We start from the raw sequence: 20394 nt of genomic DNA on the forward strand, positions 1-20394 counted from the left end.
ATTCTTCGGCACTCAGCTTTCTTCACAGTCCAATTCTCACATCCATACATGACCACTGGAAAAACCGTAGCCTTGACTAGATGGACCTTTGTTGACAAAGTAATGTCTCTGCTTTTTACTATACTAGGTTGGTCATAACTTTCCTTCCGAGGAGTAAGCATCTTTTAATTTCATGGCTGCAATCACCATCTACAGTGATTTTGGAGCCCCCCAAAATAAAGTCTGACACTGTTTCCACTGTTTCCCCATCTATTTCCCATGGAGTGATGGGACCGGATGCCATGATCTTATTTTTCTGAATGTTGAGCTTTAAGCCAATTTTTTTGCTCTCCTCTTTCACTTTCATCAAGAGGCTTTTTAGTTCCTCTTCACTTTCTGTCATAAGGGTGGTGTCATCTTACTCAGCTATTTAAAAGAACACAACTGAATAAGTTCTAAGAAGGTGGATGAAACTGGAGCCTATTATACAGAGTGAAGTAAGTCAGAAAGAAAAACACCAATACAGTATACTAACGCATACATATGGAATTTAGAAAGATGGTAATGATGACCCTATATGCGAGACAGCAAAAGAGACACAGATGTAAAGAACAGACTTTTGTACTCTGTGGGAGAAGGTGAGGGTTGGATGATTTGAGAGAATAGCGTTGAAACATGTGTATTATCACATGTGAAATAGATCTCCAGTCTAAGTTTGACACATGAGATGGGGTGCTCAGGGCTCGTGCTCTGGGATGACCCAGAGGGATAGGTTGGGGAGGGAGGTGGGTGGGGGATTCAGGATGGGAAACACATGTACACCCATGGCTGACTCCTGTCAATGTATGGCAAAAACCACTACAATATTGTAAAGTAATTAGCCACCAGTGAAATTAAATAAATTAACCCTAAAAAGGGAAGGGCCATCTCATGATAGAGAAATAGTAAATTCATCAAGAGAATATAATAAATAATCATAAATATTTATACATCAAATAACAGAGCTTCAAAACACATGAAGCATAATGTCATTATTTATAGGCAGCATAACTGGGTACATAGATAACCCCAAAAGACATAAAGAATTATTACAATTAACAAGCAGTTTACCAAAGAAACTATATACAAGTCAATGTATGATGTTTTCCAATTTCGCTATTCTGGTGGGTATATAATGGTATCACATTGTAGTTTTAATTAACATTTCCAGGGTGACATTTTAACGTATTTATTGATTATTTAGAAATGTCCTGTACAAGTCTTTTGCCCATTTTTCTGTCAGGTTGTCTGTCCTTTTTCTTTATTGACTTGTAGTAGTTCCTTATATAATCTGTGGGTGGTATGGTTCAGTTGCTAAGTTGTTTCTCACTCTTGCGACCCCATGGACTCTAGGCTACCAGTCTCCTCTGTACATGGGATTATCTGGGTAAGAATAATGTAGTGGCTTGCCATTTCCTTCTCCAGGGGATCTCGCTAACCCAGGGATCAAACCTGTGTCTCTTGCATTGCAGGCAGATTCTTTACCTACTGAGCCACCAGGGAAGCCCATATAATTTGTATATGAGTCCTTTGATAGACATACACATGGCAAATATTAGAGGAGTTTTGTCAGTACAGCCAGAACAAGGAGGGGATGCCCTATAGTGTTCTTGGTAGGAAGGGGAGAGTCCTCAAACAGAATAGTAACCAGTACTCCACAGTACTGGGGTGTATAGAAAAGGGCCTCAGCTGTTTCCTTGAATTTACACAAAGGATTATATTGTACAGAAGAGACAAATACAGTGGGGCTACCTAGGCAGCCAAAAAATGAGGAAATATCTGAACCAGAGAAGTTCTTGGGGTGTGGCTCTACAACATTTCATCAGCCAGATAGAAGGCTCAGAGAGATTACACTGTACTCTGTACACTGCCCCACCCTCCACAAAGCCAAAAGAAAAAACCAAAAATGTCTGTGTTGGGCATTACCATTATTTGTCAGTATTGAAAGCCTTTTGATTTCTTGGACTTCCCTAGTAGCACAGCAGGTAAAGAATCTGCCTGCAATGTGGGAGACCTTGGTTCGATCCCTGGGTTGGGAAGATCCCCTGGAGGAGGGAAAGGCTACCCACTCTTGTATTCTGGCCTGGAGAATTCCATGGACTGTATAGTCCATAGAGTCACAAAGAGTCGGACACAACTGAGCACCTTTCACTTCACTTTGACCTCTGGACACATGAAACAGTTGCGCATTGACATTGTGTGATGTGGCCCTGTGGTGTGAACTGGTCACATCACACAGTGGTGTGATGGGGCCAGTTTTAATTTCACACACAATGTGAAATGAAATGTGGGCAGAAATTGCATGCATCTCTTCTATACTGAAGGATATAATTGCCAGTGTTTGGTGCTACAGCCTACTTTTGCCCACTGCAGTACCTGTAGAAGCATTTATTATTGAGATAACATATTGATTGACACATCCTAGAATACTGAGCCAACGTATGGAGGAATATGAACTGAAGTGTCACCTAGACTCCTGAAGACTTTGTAAGATTAATGAAAAAGCTTTTTTTTTTTTTTTTTCTTCACAAGACACTGAGATTTTGGAGTTGTTTATTACTGTAACAGAGTCTAGAAAATCCTGTTACTCCATCAATGATGGATTAGCAAAAGTCACCAGCAACTGATAGAAAACTTGTTATGGGAGATGATACATGCAATCTCTCTTATTTTTCCATCTCTCAATCTTAAAGAAATTTTGCTTGAGGAGGAAGAAGTCCAGTTTCCTGTCAGTGGTGGAGAGATGTCTCCTGATATCACTTTGAGGAAAGCATTGAATCCAATATGAGAGTCAATATTGGAGTAAAGTTAGATGACTTATGAAAATTACTGAAATTGGGTAGTGATCGGAAAGCTACAGCATCTTGTCAAGATAGTTTTAAGGTATTTGTCACCTACTATGGAAGCAATATCAGAAGTAGTACAATTGGGAACAATGATGAGAGATAACAAAATTTCTATAATTGTAACCCACCAAGATCAGAGTGATCATGATCAGTAAACTAGTTATATTTCCTACAAAATTAAAGAACACACTATATACAGAGAGAATGATTAATAGTATCTGCTTTTCTGTTTCTACCATCTGAAAAGTAGGTACCATTTCTTACATTTCTCAGTTGAAACTTCAGCGTGCCCACCACAGTGTTTTGTTGTGTTTTGTTTTGTTTTGTTTTCAGTTGCTAAGTCGTGTCTGACTCTGCAACCCCATGAACTGCAGCACACCAGGCTTCCCTGTCCTTCACCATCTCCAGGAGTTTGCTCAAACTCATGTCCATTGAGGCGATGATGCCATCCAACTATCCCATTCTCTGTCGCGCCCTTCTCCTCCTGTCCTCAACCTTTCCCAGCATCAGGGTCTTTTCCAATGAGTCAGCCCTTCCCATCAGATAGCCAAATTATAGGAGCTTTAGCTTCAGCATCAGTTCTTCCAATGAATATTCAGGGTTGATGTCTTTTAGGATTGACTGGCTTGATCTCTTTGCTGTCCAATGGACCCTCAAGAGTCTTCAGCACCACAGTTCGAAAGCAGCAGTGGTTTTTAGATTATGTCTAACTAAATATTTATGACATAGTTTACTAAAGGACAAGGAGCTCTCAGGATGCAAACTATTTACAGAATAGTCAAATTACAGGTATTAATACAACATCTCACTTATCACTTACATTCAGTTGACTTAGTGTAAATCCTTAGTGTTTTCTGCTTAATTATTTATTTATTTATGGCTGTGCTGGGTCTTCATTGCTGCACAGGCTTTTCTCTAGTTGAGGAGAGTGGGGGTTACTCTCTAGTTGTGGTGCTTCTCATTGCAGTGGATCCTCTTGTGGAGCACAGGCTCTAGTCCCTCAGGCTCAGCTGCAAGTATGCAGGTTAGGTGTTCTAGAGTGAAGGCTGTATAGTTGTGGCACATGGGCTTAGGTGCTCTGGAGCATGTGAGATTTTCCCTGACCAGGGATCAAACCCCTGTGCCCTGCATTGGCAGGCGGATTCTTATCCACTGTACCACCAGGGAAGTCCGTGTTTCCTGCTTTTAATACTTTGTTCTTGCTCGAGATTTCCATTATCTTCATCTGTGGGTTTACACTGTCCTCTCTTGATTTTGTACTCTTGTTTCTATCTGCCAATCTAAGCTATTTTATCTCATCTCCTAAGGCATTTGAGGAAATGTTGTCCTTCCTGAATATCTGCTTCTCACCACTCTCCCCTCACCACCCTCCCCCACCATTTCATAAACACTCCTCAACTCAGTGGCATGCACAGCCTTAGTACAGACTATCCCACAGTTTTCTCTTTCTCTTGAGACACATCTCACCTCCCTGAACTGTCCCTTCTCCATACATATATGTTCCTCTTGCCCCTCTTATTCCTTGCTAACTAGCAATTCTACTGTCCTCCAGTGCATAGCACACACATTCTCTGGTCCTATTCGAGCTGAGATTACTCTCAAAATGACATGTGATTTTAAAGCCAGGTTTGATGAATTCAAGAAGATAATAAAAATCTCTCATTATAGCTAATGAAAAATTGTATGGGACTTTTCAAATTTCTCAGTCATTTCACAGTCTAGAAGTTGTATTTAGTCACAGAGATTAAAACATATTCTTGAATCTTGTGTACTCCTTGAAAAGACTCCAATTGTAATTTAAAATAAATCTAGATGAAATATTCACTGCTAGTATCATGCTATTTTCTTTTAATGTCAATTTCCCCTATATTTCTAGTTTATAAAATAATTCTAAACAATTTGCAAATATTAATTGTGGTTTTGATGCAGTTTGAGTCAACTTATTTTCAGAGTTACTCTTATAGCTTGAATAAAAAGTCACTGAATTTAAAAATGGTAAATATAAACTATAGTGTATCTTATTTTTCCATTTGTTTTCTTACCTTTAAAAAATTTTCTTCCTCCACTGTTTTGGTGAGCTAGACATCTACTCTACATCTTTGCTACAATTCAAGGAGCTGCCACCAGGTGTATGACAGCACTGCTATTAGATGAAATTGGCTCAAGAAGTTCTTTTGTCACTTGTGAGAAAAGAAAATTAATATACATGACCTAGATTATGTTTTAGAATATGCTTGATATAGTAACACAAAAGTGTTAATGTGCTAATCATATCTATTATCTCACAACTGCAGAAGAAAATCAGCTGATAAGTGCTTCATAGTGTTGGAAACCAAGAAAACCAACCTCTGAGAAATAAATAAGACAATAAGGCAAAAAAATATAAGATTTTACAAACATGCTATAGTAGACAGATTCACCTATATGTCAAATAGTGCTTCAAAAGGCAGTGCCTTAAGAAAATAGGATGATAAAACTATAATTCCAGGATTGTTTTGAGTAGTTCTGATGCGTAAGTCTGTACTAAAAACATAGAAGATTATGTAGCATAAGAAAAATGGGAGACTGAAGGAAAAGCTAAAAGCTAAAGTTTCAAATGGGTCACTGAGAATTCAAGTTCCTGCACCCTGTTTTAATTCTCTTCATATCAAAATGTCCTTTCACACAACAACTTTAAGCCTAATTTTTCCTAGATAAACAGCAATTAGTGATTTAGAGAACTGCTCTCTAAACATTTTAAACCATGCACCCAGATCAGTTTTAAAAAATAGTTCAGGAGAGCAAGACAGAGGAGGAGTAGGTAGACGTGGAGTACATCTCTCTCCACAGATACAGCAGGAATACACCTTCAGACACAGAAGTGCATGCAGAACACCAGCTGAGAGTGCCAGGAGTACCTGACCAGAGGAAAAGAATATATAGAACCTCGCAAAACTCCACAGGACTAAGAAACTAGGGGGAAAAACAGGAGCATTAGTAGAACTGGATCTGCCCTCTGCAGGTGGGGGAACTGAAGCAGGGGTCTGACCCCCACATTGGGGCAGTTGTCTGAGTCAGGGAAGAAACATTTAAGGCTGAAAGTGAAACAGCTGATCTGTAGCAGCCTAAATGGAATGAGAATCAGACAGTCCTTGCCACAGCCATACATACCCCAGAAGGGATGCAGGTCTCCTGGAAGGTGCAGCAGCTTGGAGCTGAATTTTAGGGATTGTGGAGCAATCCCAGGGCTAGGGCTGCTGTTGACTGTGGAGAGACAGATTGGATCAAGGGGATGTGAGGGAGGAGATTGAGGTGGGAAATGCCTGTGGAGGAAAGCCAGGCAGCCATGGAAGCAAGGCGATACTGCTGAGTCACATATAGGGGGTGGAGCCATCACCATAGCCTCTCTCTCCCCACACACCAGCATCAGCATCTGAACAATAGAGAGGCTGGCCCATCAAATGCCTGACACACAGCATTACAGAGCAGGACCCCACCCAGGGTGCTCCTTTAAGTGATGGATGTGCCAATCTACAGGACTCCAGCCAGGGGGGGACCCTCTATGTGCCTGATGTGCCAAACAACAGAGAAGGACCCCAGACAAGGGAACCCTCTAAGTGCCTGAAAGGGTGGAGCTATGGAGAAAGATTGGCCAAAGAGGCCTTCTGATCGCCAGCCACAAGAGGCTCAAAAAAAACCTCTGATAGGGTCATAACTTCTGCAGCATAAGTCTGTGTCCCTGTGCAGTTGGCACCACCAGGGTCCCTGCAATCCAAGCAGCTGTGCTACCTTCACGCTCAACTCTCACTGGGGAAGAGCTGCCACAGTCAAAAAAAAATGTCTTGTGTCTATGCGCACAGGGTCACTTCAGTAGTGTCAGACTCTTTGAAACCCTATAGACTGTGCCCTGCCAGGCTTCTCTGTCAGGGATGGTGGTTCTCCAGGGAAGAATGTTGGAGCATATTGGCCAATACTGGTTGCCATACTCTTTTAGAGCATTATATTTCCTGTTGCCCTAGCCACCAACACCCTTGAGTACCTGGTGCTGCCAGAAGCCCTGCAGTCAAGCAGCTACACCATCTCCACACTTGGCCCTCACAAACCCAAGTCCTCCAAAGCAGCCTCAGGAACAAACCCCAGTGGATGACCCACATGCAGAGGTGGAAATAAAACCACAATTGAAGCCCAGGGGCAGTGTGCCTAAGGAAGAAGACCCAAAACTTCCCACCAACTGTACAAGCTGCAGATTAAATCCACACGATCAAGTAGGCAGACTCTGTGTCTATGGAATATATAAAATGTCACTGAAAGCTCCTATAAAAGAAAACGCACTCGTTTTGATAGCTATGGACACTGGAGACAAGAACACACAGGAGTAGGACCAGATTAGAATCTGAGCTACACACATAGCAGGTCCAGAGATCAGCACGGTGTTGAAGGGCATCTTAGGGAGGTGAGGTGGACTATGACTCCCAGTGAGGAAAAGACTGACAGCAATGACTTGAGAAAAACACTTATTATTCTTATATTTTGACTTGTTCTGTAGATTCTTTTGGACTTTTTTTCTTTTTTTTTTACTTCCTCCCGCCTCTCCCCCCATTGTAGTTGTCGATTTTACTGGAAGTATGAAATCTTATTAAGCTTTTGCGCTTTTATTTTTTCTCAGTCACATTTTTTATTGCTGTTATAAACCTCTGCCTCTGCATTGGGCTTTGACTGTTCTGTGGAGTTTTCCATTTTTTCCCCCTTTTTTCTTGCTTCTTCTGTGTTTTTTTTTTTTCTGTTTTTTATATTTTTAATTTAAAAAAAAAACATTATATTTTTTCTACATTTATTCCTTTGTTTGCCTTTCCTACTGTTCTTTTTCCCTTGCAGTTAATCTTTAATGTATATAAATCTTCTTCAACCCCAAACAATAAAGAAAATGGCAATAGGAACATATATATCAGTAATTACTTTAAATGTAAATGGATTTAATGCTCCAACCAAAAGACACAGGCAGGCTGAATGGATACAAAAACAAGACCCATATTTATGGTGTCTACAAGAAACCCACAAGCAAATGGAAAGCAAAAGAAAGCTGGAGTAGCAATCCTCATATCAGACAAAATAGATTTTAAAATGAAGATTACAAGAGATAAGGAAGGACACTACATAATGATCAAGGGATCAATCCAAGAGGAAGACATAACAATTGTAAATATCTATGCATTCAACATAGGAGCACCTCAATCCATAAGACAAACACTAACAGACATAAAAGGAGAAATTGACAGTAACACAATGATAGTAGGAGACTTTAACACCCCACTTACACCAATGGCTAGATCATCAAAACAGAAAATTAATAAGGAAACACAAGTCTTAAATGATACATTAGATGAGATGGATCTCATTGATATCTTCAGGACATTCCATCCAAATGCAGAAGAATACACCTTCTTCTCTGCACATGGAACATTCTCCAGGATAGACCACATTTTGCATCACAAATCAAGCCTCAATAAATTTAAGAAACTTGAGATTGTATCAAGCATCTTCTCCAACCACAATGGTATGAGACTAGATATCAATTACAAGAAAAAAGCTAATAAACACAAACACATGGAGATTAAACAATACATTTCTAAATAACCAACAGGTTACTGAAGAAATCAAAAGGGAAATCAAAACATTTCTAGAAACAAATGACAATGAAAACATGACAACTCAAAACCTATGGGTTGCAGCAAAAGCAGTTCTAAGAGGGAAGTTTATAGCAATACAATTCTACCTCAAGAAACAAGAAAAACATCAAATAGACAACCTAACTTTATATCTAAAACAACTGGAAAAAGATAAAGAACAAAAACACCCAAAATTAGTAGATGAAAAGAAATCATAAATATCCCAGCAGAAATACATGAAAAAGAAGTGAAAAAAATGATAGTAAACATTAATAAAACTAAAAGCTGGTTCTTTGAAAAGATAAACAAAATTGACAAGCCTTTAGCCAGACTCATCAAGAAAAAAAGAAAGCAGAATCAAATCAACAAAATTAGAAATGAAAAAGGAGAAATTACAACAGACAATCCAGAAATACAAAGGATTATAAGAGACTCTTATGAACAACTATATGGCAATAAAATAGATAACCTGGAAAAAATGGGCAGATTCTTAGAAAACTTCAATCTTCCAAGACCAACCCAGGAAGTAATAGAAATTATGAACAACTGAATTACAAGCACTGAAATTGAAGCTGTTATCAAAAACCTTCTGAAAAACAAAAGCCTAGGACCAGATGGCCTCACAGGAGAATTCTATCAACATTTAGGGAAGAGTTAATGCCTATTCTCCTAAAACCCTTGCAAAAAATTGCAGAAGAAGGAACACTTCCAAAATCATTGTACAAGGCCAACATCACCTTGATACCAAAAGACAACACACAAAAAGAAAACTATAGGCCAATATCACTGAACATAGATGCAAAAATCCTCAACAAAATTTAAGCAAATAGAATTTAGCAACATATCAAAAAGCTCATACACCATGGTCAAGTTGGGTTTATTCCAGGTATGCAAGGATTTTTCAATATATACAAATAAATCAATATGATACACCATATTAACAAATTGTAATATTAAAAACCATATGATAATCTCAATAGATGCAGAAAAAGCCTTTGACAAAATTCAGCACCCATTTCGAAAAATGGGCATAGAAGGAAACTACCTCAACATAGTAAAGGCCGTATATGATAAGCCTACAGCAAATATTATTTTCGATGGTGAAAAACTGAAAGCATTCCCCCTAAGATCAGGAGCAAAACAAGGGTGTCTACTTTCACCACTATAATTCAACATAGTTCTGGAAGTCCTAGCCACAGCAATCAAGGAAGAAAGAGAAATAAAAAGAATCCAGATTGGAAAGGAAAAATTAAAGCTTCTCACTGTTTGCAAATGGCATGATACTGTACATAGAAAACCCTAAAGATCGTATCAGAAAATTACTAGAGCTAATCAGTGAATTTAGTAAAGTTGCAGGACACAAAATCAACACACAGAAGTCACTTGCATTTCTATATACTAACAATGAATAATCAAAAAGAGAAATTAAGGAATCAATCACATTCACCATTCCAACAAAAAGAATTAAATATCTAGGAATAAACCTACCTAAGGAGACAAAAGAAGTGTACACAGAAAATTATAAGACACTAATGAAAGAAATCAAAGACAACACAAACAGATGGAGAGATATTCTGTGTTCCTGGGTAGGAAGAATTAATATTGTGTAAATATGGCTATACTACCAAATGCAATCTACAGATTTAATGTGATCCCTATCAAATTATCAATGGCATTTTTCTTAGAACTAGAACAAAAATTTCACAATTCATATGGAAACACAAAAGACCCCAAATAGCCAAAACAGTCTTGAGATAGAATGGAGCTGGAGGAATCAACCTTCCAGATTTCAGATTATACTACAAAGTTACAGCCATCAAAACAGTGTGGTACTGGCACAAAAACAGAAATATAGACCCATAGAACAAGAGTAACAGAAATAAAAACAGAAGTAAACAAATGGGACCTGATTAAACTTAAAAGCTTTTGCACAGCAAAGGAAACTATAAGCAAGGTGAAAAGACAACCCTCAGAATGGGAGAAAATAATAGCAAATGAAACAACTGACAAAAGATTAATTTCCAAAATAAACAAGCAGCTCATGTAACTCAATGTCAGAAAAACAAACAGCCCAATCAGAAAGTGGGAAAAAGACGTTAACAGACATTTCTCCAAAGAAGACATATAGATGGCTAACAGACACATGAAAAGATGCTCAACATTACTCATTATTAGAGCAATGCAAATCAAAATTACAATGAGATATCACCTCACATCAGTGAGAGTGACCATCAACAAAAAGCCTACAAACAATAAATGCTGGAGAGGATGAGGAGAAAAGCAAACGTTCTTGCACCGCTGGTGGGAATGTAAATTGATACAGCCACTATGAAGACGGTTTGAAGATTCCTTAAAAAACTAGGAACCCTAAGCATATACCCTGAGGAAACCAAAATTGAAAAAGATGCATATGAATCACATTGTTCACTGCAGCACTATTTACAATAGCTACAACATGGAACAAGCAACAGAGTTCTAGAAAAACATCTACTTCTGCTTTATTGACTATGCCAAAGTCTTTGACTGTGTGGATCACAAAAAAAAAAAAAAACTGTTGAAAATTCTTAAAGAGATGAGAATACCAGACCACTTGACTTGCTTCCTGAGAAATCTATATGCAAGTCAAGAAGCAACAGTTAGAACTGGACATGGAACAACAGATTGGTTCCAAATTGGGAAAGGAGTACGTCAAGACTGTATATTGTCACCTTGCTTATTTAACTTATATGCAGAACACATCATGAGAAATATTGGACTGGAGGAAGCACAAACTGGAATCAAGATTGCCAGGAGAAATATCAATAACCTCAGATATGCAGAGGACACCACCTTTATGGCAGAAAGTGAAGAACTAAAGAGCCTCTTGATGAAAGTGAAAGAGGAGAGTGAAAAAGTTGGCTTAAAACACAACATTCATATGACCCAGCAATCCCACTTCTGGGCATACACACTGAGGAAACCAGAATTGAAAGAGACACGTATACCCCAATGTTCATTGCAGCACTGTTTATAATAGTCAGGACATGGAAGCAACCTAGATGTTCATCAGCAGACAAATGGATAAGAAAGCTGTGGTACTTATACACAATGGAGTATTACTCAGCCATTAAAAAGAATACATTTGAATCAGTTCTAACGAGGTGGATAAAACTGGAGCCTATTATACAGAGTGAAGTAAGCCTGAAAGAAAAACACCAATACAGTATGCTGCTGCTGCTGCTGCTGCTGCTAAGTCACTTCAGTCATGTCCGATTCCATGTGACCCCCTAGACGGCAGCCCACCAGGCTCCCCAGTCCCTGAGATACTCCAGGCAAGAACACTGGAGTGGGTTGCCATTTCCTTCTCCAATGCGTGAAAGTGAAAAGTGGAAGTGAAGTCGCTCAGTAGTGTCCGACTCTTAGCGACCCCATGGACTGCAGCCCACCAGGCTCCTCCGTCCATGGGATTTTCAAGGCAAGGGTACTGGAGTGGGTTGCCATTATCTTCTCCCCAATACAGTATACTAGTGCATATATATGGAATTTAGAAAGATGGTAATAATAACCCTGTATGCGAGACAGCAAAAGAGGCACAGATGTATAGAACAGTCTTTTGGACTCTGTGGGAGAGGGAGAGGGTGGGATGATTTAGGAGTATGGCATTGAAACATGTATATTATCATATGTGAAACAAATCACCAGTCCAGGTTCGATGCATGATACAAGATGTTCAGGGCTGGTGCACTGGGATGACCCAGAGGGATGGTATAGGGAGGGAGGAGGGAGGAGGGTTCAGGATGGAGAACACATGTATACCTGTGGCGGATTCATGTCAATGTATGGCAAAACCAATACAATATTTTAAAGTAATTAGCCTCCAATTAAAACAAATAAATTTATACTAAAAAAAAAAAAGAAAAAAAAACTCAACATTCATAGAACTAAGATCATGGCATCTGGTCCCATCACTTCATGGCAAATAGATGGGGAAACAGTGGAAACAGTGAGAGACTTTATTTTGGGGGGTTCCAAAATCACTGCAGATAGTGACTGCAGTCATGAAATTAAAAGATACTTGTTCTTTGGAGAAAAAGCTATGACCAACCTAGACAGCATATTAAAAAGCAGAGACATTACTTTGCCAACAAAGGTCCATCTAGCCAAAGCTGTGGTTCTTCTAGTAGTCATGTATGGATGTGAGAGTTGGACTATAAAGAAAGCTGAGTGCTGAAGAACTGATGCTTTTGAACTGTGGTGTTGGAGAAGACTGTTGAGAGTCCCTTGGACTGCAAGGAGATCCAACCAGTCTATCCTAAAGGAAATCAATCCTGAATATTCATTGGAAGGACTGATGCTGAAGCTGAAACTCCAATACTTTGGCCACCTGATGCGAAGAGCTGACTCACTGGAAAAGACCTTGATGCTGGGAAAGATTGAAGGTGGGAGGAGAAGGGGTCGAAAAAGGATGAGATTTTTAGATGGCATCACTGACTCAATGGACGTGAGTTTGAGTAAATTCCGCTAGTTGGTGATGGACAGGAAGGCCTAGTGTGCTGCAGTCATGGTGTCACAAAGAGTTGGACATGGCTGAGCTATTGAACTGAACTGAGACCATGGAAGTAACCTTGATGTCTATCAACAGATGAATGGATAAAGAAGGTGTGGTACACATACATACACAATGGAATATTGCTCAGCCATAAAAAGGATAGCATTTGAGTGAGTTCTTATAAGGTAGATGAACCTAGAATATATTATACAGAGTGAAGTGAGTCAGAAAAAGAATATAAATATCGTATTCTAACGCATATATGGAGAAGGAAATGGCAACCCGCTCCAGTGTTCTTGCCTGGAGTATCTCAGGGACTGGGGAGCCTGGTGGGCTGCTGTCTATGGGGTCGCACAGAGTCGGACACGACTGAAGCGACTTAGCAGCAGTAGCAGTAGCAGCAACGCCTATATATGGAATCTAGAAAAATGGTGCTGATTGGTACTAGAAGAATGGTATTTACAGGGCAGCAATGTGCCTGGAAAATCCCATGGATGGAGGAGCCTGGTGGGCTGCAGTCCATGGGGTCGCCAAGAGTCGGACACTACTGAGCGACTTCACTTTCACTTTTCACTTTCACGCATTGGAGGAGGAAATGGCAACCCACTCCAGTGTTTTTGCCTGGAGAATCCCAGGAACAAGGGAGCCTGGTGGGCTGCTGTCTATGGGGTCGCACAGAGTTGAACACGACTGAAGTGACTTAGCAGCAATGAAGATACAGATATAGAGAATAGAGTTATGGACATGGGGAGAGGAGAGGAGAGGAGAGGGTGAGATGTATGGAAACAGTAACATGGAAACTTACATTACCATATGTAAAATAGATAGCCAATAGGAATTTGCTGTATGCTCAGGAAACTCAAACAGGGGCTCTGTATCAATCTAGAGGGGTGGAATGGAGCAGGGAATGGCAGCGAGGTTCAAAACTGAGGGGATATATGTATAACTATGGCTGATTTATGTTGAGGTTTGACAGAAAACAGCAAAATTCTGTAAAGCAACTGTCCTTCAATAAAAATGTACAAATATAAAAAAAGAATGGTTCACTTCACATTTGTGTTGATGTCTGTAAGTCATACGCATAGACATATTGAGATACTTCAAAGAGGCTTTTACATAGTTATGATTAAGTTTAGGGAAATGTTATTAAATATTGCATGGAAACAATGACTTTGAACATTACTGACGTATTTTTTGGGATATATGTTAATGTTCAAAGTGCTTAGTTTTTAACATTTTTCTAATCAATATGGCTTCATGCTATCAGTTGCTAATAGTTCATACTGTTGATATATATTTAGAGTGGAATTCATTGTTAATGATAGTAGGTATACATTTGAATTTCACATAGACTTCAGAAAAAAAGAAATTTTAAATGTATCTTGGCCATCTTTCAAAATAAATCTGTACCATTAGTTTTACTGTTTATGACTGATTTAAAAAAAAAACGGATACTAGAAGTGTCAGCCCCATTTTGTTTGTTCGTACTTACATATTAATATATCCTATAATCAATCTTTTCTTAAATAATTTTCTATTCAAAAGTGCATAATATAATCCACTGTTGTTGTTGTTTAGGTGCTGAGTCATGTCCAACACTTTTGTGACCCCATGGACTGTAGCCTGCCAGGCTTCTCTGTTCATGAAATTCTCCAGACAAGAACACTGGAATCTGTTGCTGTTTCCTTCTCCAGGGGGTCTTCCTGACCCAGGGATCAAACCCTCATCTCCTGCCTTGGCAGGTGTATTCTTTACCACTAAGCCACCAGGAAAGCTGAATATAATCCATAAATACACTAAAATGAGCACACACATTGTTACATGTGGCAGTATGCCAAAAGCAACAGGGTACTACTGACTTCCCCTCCACATGTTGAAATGCCTGCACTTCCCTGAAATGTCATATACCACATGTAGTATTTGACTATCTGACATGTGGATCTAGTGAGCATGCCTATGTCAACCTATAATACTAAATCTTGGTAAACTTTCATTTTTTTTATGTAAATAGAGAATTTATTACTAACTTCCAGCATCCAAGTGAATCTTCTTTCACACTTGCTAAAGTGCTTGTATCTACTTTTAAGGGCATGGATTTAGAGCATGGATTTACTCTGACAGATCTGGGTTCCAATTTCTGTTCTACCACTTACCAGCTGTGTGACCTCAGGAAGACACAATCTCATAAAATCTGTTTTTTTTCATCTGTAAAATGAAGATGTTAAAGTGTTTATCTCATGGGGTTATAAGAATTAAGTGAGATAATGTGTGTAAAACAATTGCTGCCAAACCCAGCACATACTTAATATAAGATATATTTTGTCTATTATTAATAAGATTACATTTGTAGGTTCAGAATGATTCATTGAGAATGGAAGGAAAATATCTACTAGTAGCTAGAACTGTCCTCAGAGGACAACCATTTAGGGTGAGACTTTCTCCCAAACTGGCCATGCTTAAAGAACCAGAGTTCACAATGAACAGATCCATTGGTCCTTGGAGAGAAAACTTTCATTGCTGCTTACTTTCTGAGATATTATCCACTTCTCTGGCCTGTCTATTGCCTGGTTGGTGCATCTCAGAGTGGTAAATTTATACTTATTGTACTTGCTTAATGTTAATCTTCATCTATACTTTCTATTCGATACCAAAGTTTTAAGGATTTGGCAAGAGTTAGGACATTAAGTAAATGAATTTCAATCATGTTTTTCTAGAAATTGCAATTGATTGCTCTCCCTTTTTTTTTTTAAATAAACTTCAAGTTGTGTTGCTCAGTAACACATACCACCAATGAAATCTGTGTTAGCCTGACAAGTTTTCAGGTGTTAATGTTTATGTTGCCTATTCATGACTTTCTCCAGCACATCCTGGCAAAAATCATCCCATGGAGGAAAAACAAGTCTGTTTCACACAAGATCTACATTAAATTATTCTATCATCTTACAGTTTATTATTGTCAAATGCTGTGTGTACTGTTTTTGTACTGCTGATGATTCATTGGGGTTTAGACAAGAGTGAATGTCTTGGGAGCAGTCTCTCAGAGCTATCTGAGAGGCTGCCTCCCAGGCTGTAGTCCTCATTTTGCCCCAAATAAAACTTAACTCACAACTCTCAAATTGTACATCTTTTTTAGTCAACAGTTATGGCGACTGATGAAGCGACCCAGAGGGGACTTCCTTCCTTTGACTGGACTCCATGAGGAACCCGAGCTTTGTTACCAGCAGCTGCCCCTTGCACCAATCTCCCTCCTCAGGGAGTGCAGACGAATTTGGTGGTCATGTATGGATGTGAGAGTTGGACTGTGAAGAAGGCTGAGCGCCGAAGAATTGATGCTTTTGAACTGTGGTGTTGGAGAAGACTCTTGAGAGTCCCTTGGACTGCAAGGAGATCCAAACAGTCCATTCTGAAGGAGATCAGTCCTGGGTGTTCATTGGAGGGACTGATGCTGACGCTGAAACTCCAGTACTTCGACCACCTCATGTGAAGAGTTGACTTATTGGAAAAGACCCTGATGCTGGGAGGGATTGAGGGCAGGAGGAGAAGGGGACGACAGAGGATGAGATGGCTGGATGGCATCACCGACTCAATGGACGTGAGTCTGAGTGAACTCCAAGAGTTGGTGATGGACAGGGAGGCCTGGCATGCTGCGATTCATGGGGTCGCAAAGAGTCGGAGACGACTGAGCGACTGAACTGAACTGAACTGATGTCTCAGTGTGTGTCTTTGTGTTTTTGAATAATATTGCTGATATTAGTTTGTAAATGAGCTCTAATCAAACTGACCTTAAAAAAAAAGTTAGCACTTACAAATCAAATAATTCTAAATACAAGAGAAATTAACCTAAATGAATTTCGGGTTCATGTGAACTGGGAAATATTCAGTATTAAATACTTGATATTAATGTTTGTTGATCTAACTAATGTAGACATGTCTAAGAGTAATTAACATTAAGCAGAATATTTTCATTGTACCTAGGTTTAATATAAGTTAAATATTATATCTGTTACAAGCTTGTCAGCAAGGAAATTACCTTGAGTGAAGAAACTTCTAAAAAATGTAAATGAAATTATGAGCCTTTAGATAAACTCTATTAAGAATAATTATGCTTTAGGAATATCTGTCGAAAAAATAGTCTCTCCAGATTGGGGTAACTTGAACTTCTAAGGGTTGTGCTGAACTAAGTGTTGGAAGTATACCGAATAGCTATTTCCAAATAAAATAAGATTTTGAAACGTTTACTATCCTAATTTCCTCTTATAGAGGAACTAAAGAGGTTTGGGATTTTAAAAAAATGAATGATGTTTGGTGCCATCCTAAAATGTTCTAAGAAAGCAAAGGTTTTAGAAATTATCACCCATATTTATGCTCACCAATCTATAAAATGCTAATATAAAAGTCAGTTCCTGGTTGCTTAAGGGTAGTAGGAAGTGTGTTTTCGGGAAAGAAGGTATGAGGAATGGAATTGCATTTTGTGAAGGGAAAAGGAAGTAAGCCTGACTTACAGGTGGATTTTTAAGATGCGAGAACACAGTCATGGGTCCAGAAAGTGATAAGGGTTGTGAAAAGTGAACCATGAGGAAAGAGTTTTGTACATGGTTAGGACTAAGTTTAAAATAAAGTTAAATTTACCTGTAAATAAAGTAAGCTGGTGCAAAAAAAAAAAAAAAAAGAGTGAATGTCTTGCTCTTATGTGTTGTTGAATTCATTTTGAAAACTAGTGAATTTGATCTTAAGAAAAGGGATACAGTAAATTTTTCCTTTTTAAAACACCTCTTTCATGAATCAGGATCACTATTCCTGTCCTGGCTTCATCTCTGCCTAAGTTCCTGATTCTAATGTTATCATCAATGCTGCCTGAGTCATGATGTCACTATAAAAAGGTCCTTTTGTTTTTTTAATACAAAAGTAACAAGAGGAAGAAACTAAAAGCCTGAAACATCTTAGAGAAAATGTCTCCTGAGAGAACCATTCAGGAATAACTAACCTGTTTGGTTAGTTGGCCTCCAGCTCTGAAAAAATTTCTGCCTACACTACTCTAATAGTTTCACCTCATGTTATTAACACAAAGGAAGTCTATTAATTAGTGATATCTTTGGATTAACATGAATTCTCTTTGAGCAACTTAAGCATTGATGTCAACAAAAAAGGGATTATTGATCATCCAGACATTAAAAGGGACTTAAAGCAGATTGTTTTCTTCTTGACATTGGGGTATAAAATGAATTCTCTGAAAGGAACATATGGCAGTTTTATTAGAGACAAATACAATAGATAATGTTGGATCCTGCAGCATTTTAAACAGCAGGATAAGTCTGTTTGGAATCCCACAGTCGTGGGCAGGGGTCTATGCAGGGCAGCCTGAGGGCATTGAGTTTTGTGTGGCTAAGAAGACACTGGTATGTACCGCGAATCAAGGATCAATCTTGTTTTAAAATTTTACCTTGAACTGATCATTCACCCTGGTAAAAATAATCTCTTATTTCCCCTCTCTTTTCTCATTCCTTTATTTCATGACCCAAAACCATGACCTCAGATTTAGCATTGCATTTCATTCCAGGCTTTGAAGTTGACCTGTGTACTTATTTATTCTGCAAATTGTCTTTAAAGAAAAATGTATTACAAATTTTAAGCAACCAACATACAGTGGAATACTGGAGCCCACCTATTTTCTTAGGTTGAGGACTACCTTAATTCCTATATCATGATTCTTTCTGGGAAGATATAAAGACCCTCTTTGCTGATATTCTGAAAGGGGAATATTTAAGACTATTCTGTCCATTAAAAAAACTGTATTAAAGCCATATTAAAGTGAAAATTATACTCTCCTCTGCCTACTGACATTTTCCAAGAAGTATATGCAAAATGATGGAATATTTTTAAATATTTGGTCCATTTGTGTCAAATTGTTAATCATCTTGTCCTCCCTTCTAATGAGTTGTAATCTCAGAGGCTGACAGATTGAATCTGACCTTGTTCTGGGGACAAGCTAAGAAGGCCTGAGAGACTTTAGTTCTGTGTATCATTTAGATGTTTGAGGTATAATATCAAAATAAATTGGTTCCCAAAAGAAAAATATCAAATGCATACTAAAAACCTCTTGCTGTCTGCCTGCCATTCCCATCAAACTTCAAGCAATGCTGCAATAAAAGTGACTGATCTGTGTTCTCACATTATCTTGCTTATTCTCCCTCTCACTCAGACCATCTGGTGGGTTTCCGCAGATAATACCCTGCCCAGTTACTATTGGCGAAGTAGCAATTATCAGTTTCTTTTTCTCTTTCTATTGAAGATGGGATTGCTCTGCTCCATTGAAGAAACCTTCCGGTGGACTATGTTGTAGCTTCCATTACATTCAACTTCAGTAAGACGTAAGCTCAAACATCTCAGCTTTCCTCATTCAATTCTGTCCTCATTCCATTTGTTCCCCTTATACACTGCTATGCAATATTTCTTCAGCACTCTAGGTGCTTTATTTCTTCTTGTGTAGAAACACTAAATTATGAGTTAACATTTTATCACAAATTTCTATCTTTCCTTTGAAGCAATAACTACAAGAGATTCCTCCTCACCCCTGCCCACACATACCAAGCTTTGTCAGAGTTTTTAAGATTTTAGGTAGGTAAGGAAGGTCTTAATGACAAAGTACACGAACTCAACACTCTTTTTTTAATTTAAATTAATTTATTTCTAATTGGAGGATAATTGCTTTACAATATTGCTTTGGTTTCTGCCACACGTCAACATGAATCAACCATAGGTATACATATATCCACTCCCTCTTGAACCGCCCTCCCACTTCCTACCCCATCTCACCCTTCTAGGTTGTCACAGAGCACTGGACTTGAGCTTCCTGCATCATAGAGCAAATTTCCACCAGCTATCTGACAGAATCTTATATCGTGTTCTGAATGGTATTCTCTTTGTTCATGACGAGAATAAGTGCTTTGTTTTGTTCTGGCTTTTGTTAATATTTTTGACTGCACTGGGTCTTTGTGGCTGCCCACAGGTTTTTCTCTAGTTGCAAGAGTGAGGGCCACTCTTCGGTGCAGTGCACAGGCACTTCACTGTGGTGGTTTCTCTTGTTGCAGAGCACCAGCTCTACAGTGTGGGCTCAGTAGTTGAAGTGCATGGGCTTAGTTGCTCTGCAGCATGTGGGCTCTTCCCAGACCAGCGATCGAACCTGTGTCCCCTGTTTTGGCAGGCAGATTCCTAACCACTGGACACCAGAGAAGCCCCAAGAATGAGTGCTTAACCAACTTGGTTTATTAAATTCCAGCTGTCAGTCTGTGCCTGTGGACTGACCAGAAAAAAATGGCTTATCCAATGGCTGCCTTTGCTCTAGGGGCTGGTTTTCAAG

General features: G+C 38.9%; 1 long non-coding RNA gene across 1 annotated transcript in view; it reads left to right on the forward strand.

Moving 5' to 3' along the window:
- Window positions 1-19205, forward strand: part of LOC114111468 (uncharacterized) — a 32547-nt gene extending 13342 nt beyond the window's left edge. The window contains exon 2 of the long non-coding RNA XR_003587488.3: window positions 16171-19205. This is a non-coding gene — a long non-coding RNA (uncharacterized LOC114111468). The remainder of the gene's footprint in view (window positions 1-16170) is intronic.
- Window positions 19206-20394: the final 1189 nt, after the last annotated feature.

Source organism: Ovis aries, chromosome X (genome assembly GCF_016772045.2).
Source record: "Ovis aries strain OAR_USU_Benz2616 breed Rambouillet chromosome X, ARS-UI_Ramb_v3.0, whole genome shotgun sequence".
Lineage (NCBI taxonomy): Eukaryota > Metazoa > Chordata > Mammalia > Artiodactyla > Bovidae > Ovis > Ovis aries.